At 35.4% G+C, this 6,078-nt stretch overlaps 1 protein-coding gene across 1 annotated transcript in view; it reads right to left on the reverse strand.

Annotated features, from left to right (window-relative positions):
• The window catches only part of CEMIP2 (cell migration inducing hyaluronidase 2), a 55,178-nt gene extending 53,627 nt beyond the window's left edge, over positions 1 to 1,551 (reverse strand). The window contains exon 1 of the mRNA XM_032214101.1: positions 900 to 1,551. The gene's annotated coding sequence lies outside the window, so the exon portion shown is untranslated. The remainder of the gene's footprint in view (positions 1 to 899) is intronic.
• Positions 1,552 to 6,078: the final 4,527 nt, after the last annotated feature.

The following is a 6,078-nucleotide window of genomic DNA, read 5'->3' on the forward strand; positions in this document are numbered from 1 at the left end:
CCGAGCAGAAAAACATCAATAATCAGCATATATTTTCCAAAAATCTATTTTCCTTTGAAATGATATTCATAATTCTAAATAATGTGAATCATTTAACCTAATTTTGTGTTAGATTTAAACAGATATATTATTCTCCTTTAAGCAGCAGTACAAAAGAGGCATTTTTCCTTAACAGCCTATAAAAAATGACAGTTTCAGTTTGAATTGAGGTCATAATAAATTTTATAATAATACACTTATAGATACAACAAAACAAAGAGTTGTTCTTTAACAGTGAAATAGAAAATGCATTAACCTATTATATAGTGGACAGGAATGCTTCATTTCAGACAACTGTGAGCTTTTAAAACATATTTCAATATATTTCCACATTCAATCTATCATATACCCTTAAATCATATATGGTTGGTTTGTTAAATTAGAGCTATCAAAAACTAGAGAGTGCCTATAGATTCTCAGTCATTCAGGTCATGGTTGTCCCAAATGTGCTTTTTCAGGAGGCAACAGAGAGCTGAAGAAGCTTCTTGGATGAAAAGCAAAATGTCTTCAAAGAAAAAACAAGAAAGTCCCATTGCCTCCCGAAAAAGCATCTTGGGATATGTTAAGAGGGAAATCTAGACTCAGCAGGTAATTAAGTACAATTATGTTCTATAAGCAGTATTGTTCCTCTGAAAATATTTTTAAAGGCACATACGGTTACGTGCATGAAGAAAAAAGAATACTCAGGAAAAGTCACAAGAATACAAAGAGCTGGCAGCCTCTGAGACAAAATGACTTTATAAAAACTAGTCTGAATTCTCAGAATCATATATATTCTAGTAATTGTGAAAATCAGACTGAATGATTTAAATAGACTTAAATTTAAAGTACATTGTAGAATAAAGTATTTTAATGCTTACCTCCTTGATGACAGCATGTATATATGAAATAAAGGGAATGCAAGGAGCTGAGGCAGCCTTTTACTTGTTTGTCTCTATAAGGGTAGTCAACAATGGAGTAAATGATCCTCCTTGCTTTCAGAGAATAAATATCCAGGCTTGACACTGGTACAGGAAGAGCATTATCTCTCAGATTCTGTGTTCAGGATGTCATGCCAAGCTCTCATTTTTCTGACTTAGAAAAACAGGAATTGTCTCATATGACACCCTGGTGTGAGCCAAATATTGTGATTTTTTAACCATTAGAATCACGAGCCTCTCTACCTTTGCTAATTTTACTTTTCAAGATTAAGTGACTTAACAGCATAATTTAATGCACTTCTATTCAGAGTCCCACTGAGTTACATAGAGCTTATTCACATTCAGCACTGGTGATGTTAACCTAATTTGGATAATGAAATATCTGCAAGAAAACCAAGCTCAAAGAACACCAAGGGCCCCCTTACACACGGGTAGACCCATATGCAAAATCCAGTTTTCTGTATAAATATCTTATACAGTGCAATTGCTGTTAGTGTGGTCAAGTAGTCACCCCAAGGGGGGAAGAAAAGAAATAATGGACTTTCTCTTCTATGATATAAAGCAGGGGTGTCAAACTGGTGGCTCGTGGACTGGATGTATCACACACAGGCCATGCCCACCTCAGCTCCATGAAAAAAAATGATACGTCATGTGACAGCAACGTAACGCCACAAGTTTGACACCCATGGAATAAAGCAACAGTACGCTTTAAAATAATCTAAAGCTGTTGCTTTCAGTATCAGAAAATTTACCATTGTAGGAGCAGCTTTATCTAAATGAATGTTAAAGTAGTATGATGAGAAAAACCCATATCCTGAATTATTCTATTCCATAAACTCTGGTATCAAATAATTTACATTTTTATCTTCATCATAGTTCTTTATAAGACATGGTGCCACACTGACATAATATCCAGTAACTTCTGTATTGGAGTTTATAGAACATGGTAAACATGTTTTTTTCCCCTTGAAGTATTCTTTGGATAAAGAGCTATAAGTCATATTCTTCTGCGCTGCTTGCCTATATATTGTAAGACACCGCAATAAAATGCATTTAAGTAGCTGGAATCTCAAAGATGTTAATGACATGGAGACACTCTTGACTTTTCAGCTGAAAATAAATACATAATCTATGTACTGTATTTATAATTCCACGAATCTATGGATATAGATTCTAGAAAAACATTTGAAACTATTTTTAAATTTCCAATTGAAACAGCAGAATAATCATTGGAAAGGCAGCATATCATATGCGAACAATCACTAAAGGAACAAAAAGGCACAAATTGCTTTTTGAATGAGTGCTTTTCATGAAAAAAAAAGAAGCTCAAGTGAGCCTGAACAATTGTACATAAATGCCAACATATGCCCCCCTTACTTCTGGCCTTGCATTGCCTCCTATCGTATAGTGCCATGTCCCTTCAATGGAGTTCAGTATACTATGATGAGTAAGTGTATTTGCTAAGTGGCTGGGCCTAGGTCTATTTTTCCTTGTTTTTCCTTTTTCTATACAATAAATGTTAATTTTGCAAGACTTTGGTTTGGGCTGTGCTTCACTGCAAAGGAACACCACATTTAATATGTTTTATCTTGTGTACATTTTTATGATTGAGGGATTCTCAGACACAATATATCCTATTCAGAAGTAGGGGAAATGTGGCAGATAAAATACATTATCTGAAATACTTTTATGCATACCCACTGTCAACCATTGCAAAAATCTTTGTAAAGCTAAAGCTAAAATATCTGGTGTATTATTATTCAGAGTCCTTAAAGACCCTTTGCATACAATTAATATATATAAGCTACCTATATTATAGAAAATGGATTTTAAATACAAAGTTTAGAAAGCACAAAAGCTGTTAATGGTATTTTTTAAAGAAAAGCAGAAGCCAATTGCAAAATAATCTGTATCTACAGATATGACATTTAATCATTCAACAAAGGATGTAGTTTGGAACTAGAATTTTGTGTTTTTGTGGTACATATAATATGGGCTTCCTTAAAATAGTTATGTGGAAAATTCAGTGAAGTATTTCAATTAAAACACATAACTCTTTGTGACTAAACAAATTACATGGGCTAGTCCCAAAACAGGAGTATTTAATTAATTCTTCTGTAATGTTTCTTGCCCTAAGTATAAAAATGAAAAATGATAGTTTGTGGCTGCTAGTATAGTTTAGCATTGAAGGAACACACATTTTCAATTAAAATTTCCTGTTGCGGTTTACCTGTGACACTCATATGAGACTTAGTAATAGTGTTGTTTTCTATATAGTCATTGTACCATTATGTGCCCTTTATTCTGTTGGACACAACTGTCACTTAACTGAATGGACTACTGGAAACTCATGCATCATTCCTATTAGCAAATGTAGCACAAAAACAGGAAGTATAGTGATCTGTTACCAGTCTGGCATTTCATCATACTCATTCTGAAATAGCTGCTTCTGCAATCAACATAGACTGGAATAAGAATCATCCACTTCAATGTATTTATTATACAGGGTGCTATTTAACATTCCCATTCAGAATGCTTGTCATTCAAAAACTGTGAAGAAACAGAGTTACATTACAACACAAAACATTTATATATGTGAACTTGCTAGCTGTTATCTAAAATGGGTCACCAACCTTTTGGACCTCATGGACCACTAAATTCATAATTTTCAATTCCGCGGACCACTAATATAGTCTGGCTAATGATTGGTTGGGTGGCCGTGGCCAAGTGGTTATGTGATTGGTGGGCATGCCCAATTCAATGTCACTCACATCAAAGGGCACTTCACCAGGTTCTACTCACCCCACCCCTCCCAGCCACTCCTTGCATGCCCGCCCGGGCTCCTCAGGGCCCCAACAGGAAGCCGTTGTTGGAGCTAAGCAGCCACCATGAGAAAGAACTGGCAAAACAGCTGGCTAAGTTCAAATTGAATCTGACAGAGGAGGCTCAGCAGAAGCACCTCACTGAAAACTACGAAAATAGGCTTCCCAAGTAGAGGGAAAACCTATGGGAGGGCAAGGCTCAGCAGGCTGAAATGGTCAGCCAGTTCCAGGCCATGATGCAGTCCCACTGGAAAAAGGCTGTCTGGCTCTTTGTCACCAATGGCCCCGGGAGGCTGAAGCAGATCCCAAGTCGGAATTTCTTCCCTCCTCCGACCCACACAAAAAGACCCAGAAGAGGGAGACTCTCTGCAGCAACATAAACATTCACTGCATGTATCCAGCCCAGTAGCCGTAGTTTGAGGTAATTTGATTTAGTGCAATATAAAAAATACAAATAGGTTTTCTGCGACCATCACAATTTTCTCAAGGACCACCAGTGGTCCATGGTCCATTAGTTGGTGACTGCTGATCTAGAAAACCATATAAAGGCCAGATCCCACTAATGAAGCCAAGAAAAAATATATAACTCCTTGAAAGGTAGGATACTATTTTTTTAAAAAAAATACACATGAAAATATGGTATTCCATTGGCTATTGTTATTAGCCAAAAGTACCTCAACAACCCTAGTCCAAATACTGAAAAAATAATTTAGAAACAAGTAATACTTAGAGGAAAGTGCTGACATTTGTTTTTGTGAACAGTTGATATATGAGCACTTTTTGCCATTTGCAGAATCTGGGGGTAAGTTTAAAAATTCTACATTATCTTGAATAATTAGTGGGACTAACCAAACACCCACATTCCATTCTTTTATTCTTTACTGGTTATGGAAATGGTAATTTTAGAATAGTACTCTTTCTAGAACTTAAGAGCAATACATTTCTAAATTACGTTATAATTTAATAATTAAGAGATGATATAATGTTTTAGTAGAGCCTAGTAGAGTTAAGGCAACTGAAAATGCTGTTTTGTGAAATAAAGCTCCTTGAAAAAATTAAACTTTTCTCTTAAAAACCATGACAATATGAGATTTCTACTACTGAAATATAATGTAGTTTAGAATATTCTAGAATGAATTATTCTAATTATATAAACATAATTAACATCAGAGTTTGAGATTTTTGAGTTTTTTAAATTTATCTTGTAAAGCAACAGATTAAATACTGGCAAGTATCAACCAGCTAAGCAATACAAGTTTATGTCAGTAGAGGGCATACATTCATTCTAATAACTACCACAAAAATATTCTAATAAAGCCTACCAAAATATAAAAATCAGAGCCCTTACTGTCTTATTCAGATAGCAAAGCCATGAACGAGAAAAATTATCTTTCTCTAAAAGAGGGAAATGTTATACAGGAATTTTAGTCTTCATTATTTCAGAAATGCAGCCTTATTTTAATGTATGTTAGTTACACCTGACCACAGATGTCCAAGCTTTGCAAATAATTTCATTTTGTTAGTTTTGAATTGACACTTCTCCTTGAAGCAAAGCTGTGTTGTGGTCTACTGTCTCATTTCAGCTTGTTTCATCAAATTAGCTTTTGTGAAAACGTACTGCTGAGCAAAAAATTAAGCTATTTTGTTTCTGTTGTACAAACACAAAGTGGATATGCTCTTTGAAGGTCAAGGTAAAGTTTTCCCCACACATGCGTCCTAGTCGTTTTCAGCTCTAGGGGCATGAGCTTCCGTTACTTGTCCCAGCTTCTGCCAACCTAGCAGTTCAAAAGCATGTAAAAATGCAAGTAGAAAAAATAGGAACCATCATTGGTGGGAAGGTAACAGAGTTCCGGGTGCCTTTGGCGTTTAGTCATGCTGGCCACATGACCACGGAGATGTCTTTGGACAGCGCTGGTTCATCGGCTTTGAAATGGAGATGAACTCCTAGAGTCGGGAATGACTAGCACATATGTGCAAGAGCAACCTTTACCTATAGTAGTTCCAAGAATTATATTCAATTTTACATTTCACAAAGAAAGACTGCTCTCACTGATGAAAAGTTTTTTTATACTGCTAATAGTCAACCAGCCAACTTAAGCATACATTTGAGAAATTTAATTATTTTATTTCAACAATTTCAATTGCATCCCTCCCGCCCCGCAAAAAAAACCAACAAAAGTTCCATAAGCAATATCTCATAAATTTAGGACATACTATGTTTCAGCTATCTTCTGAAAGATGATCAAAATTACATGATGGTGAGAATTATAAAACAATACTGCTGAAAACAGGATTTC

Source organism: Thamnophis elegans, chromosome 3 (genome assembly GCF_009769535.1).
Source record: "Thamnophis elegans isolate rThaEle1 chromosome 3, rThaEle1.pri, whole genome shotgun sequence".
Taxonomy (NCBI): domain Eukaryota; kingdom Metazoa; phylum Chordata; class Lepidosauria; order Squamata; family Colubridae; genus Thamnophis; species Thamnophis elegans.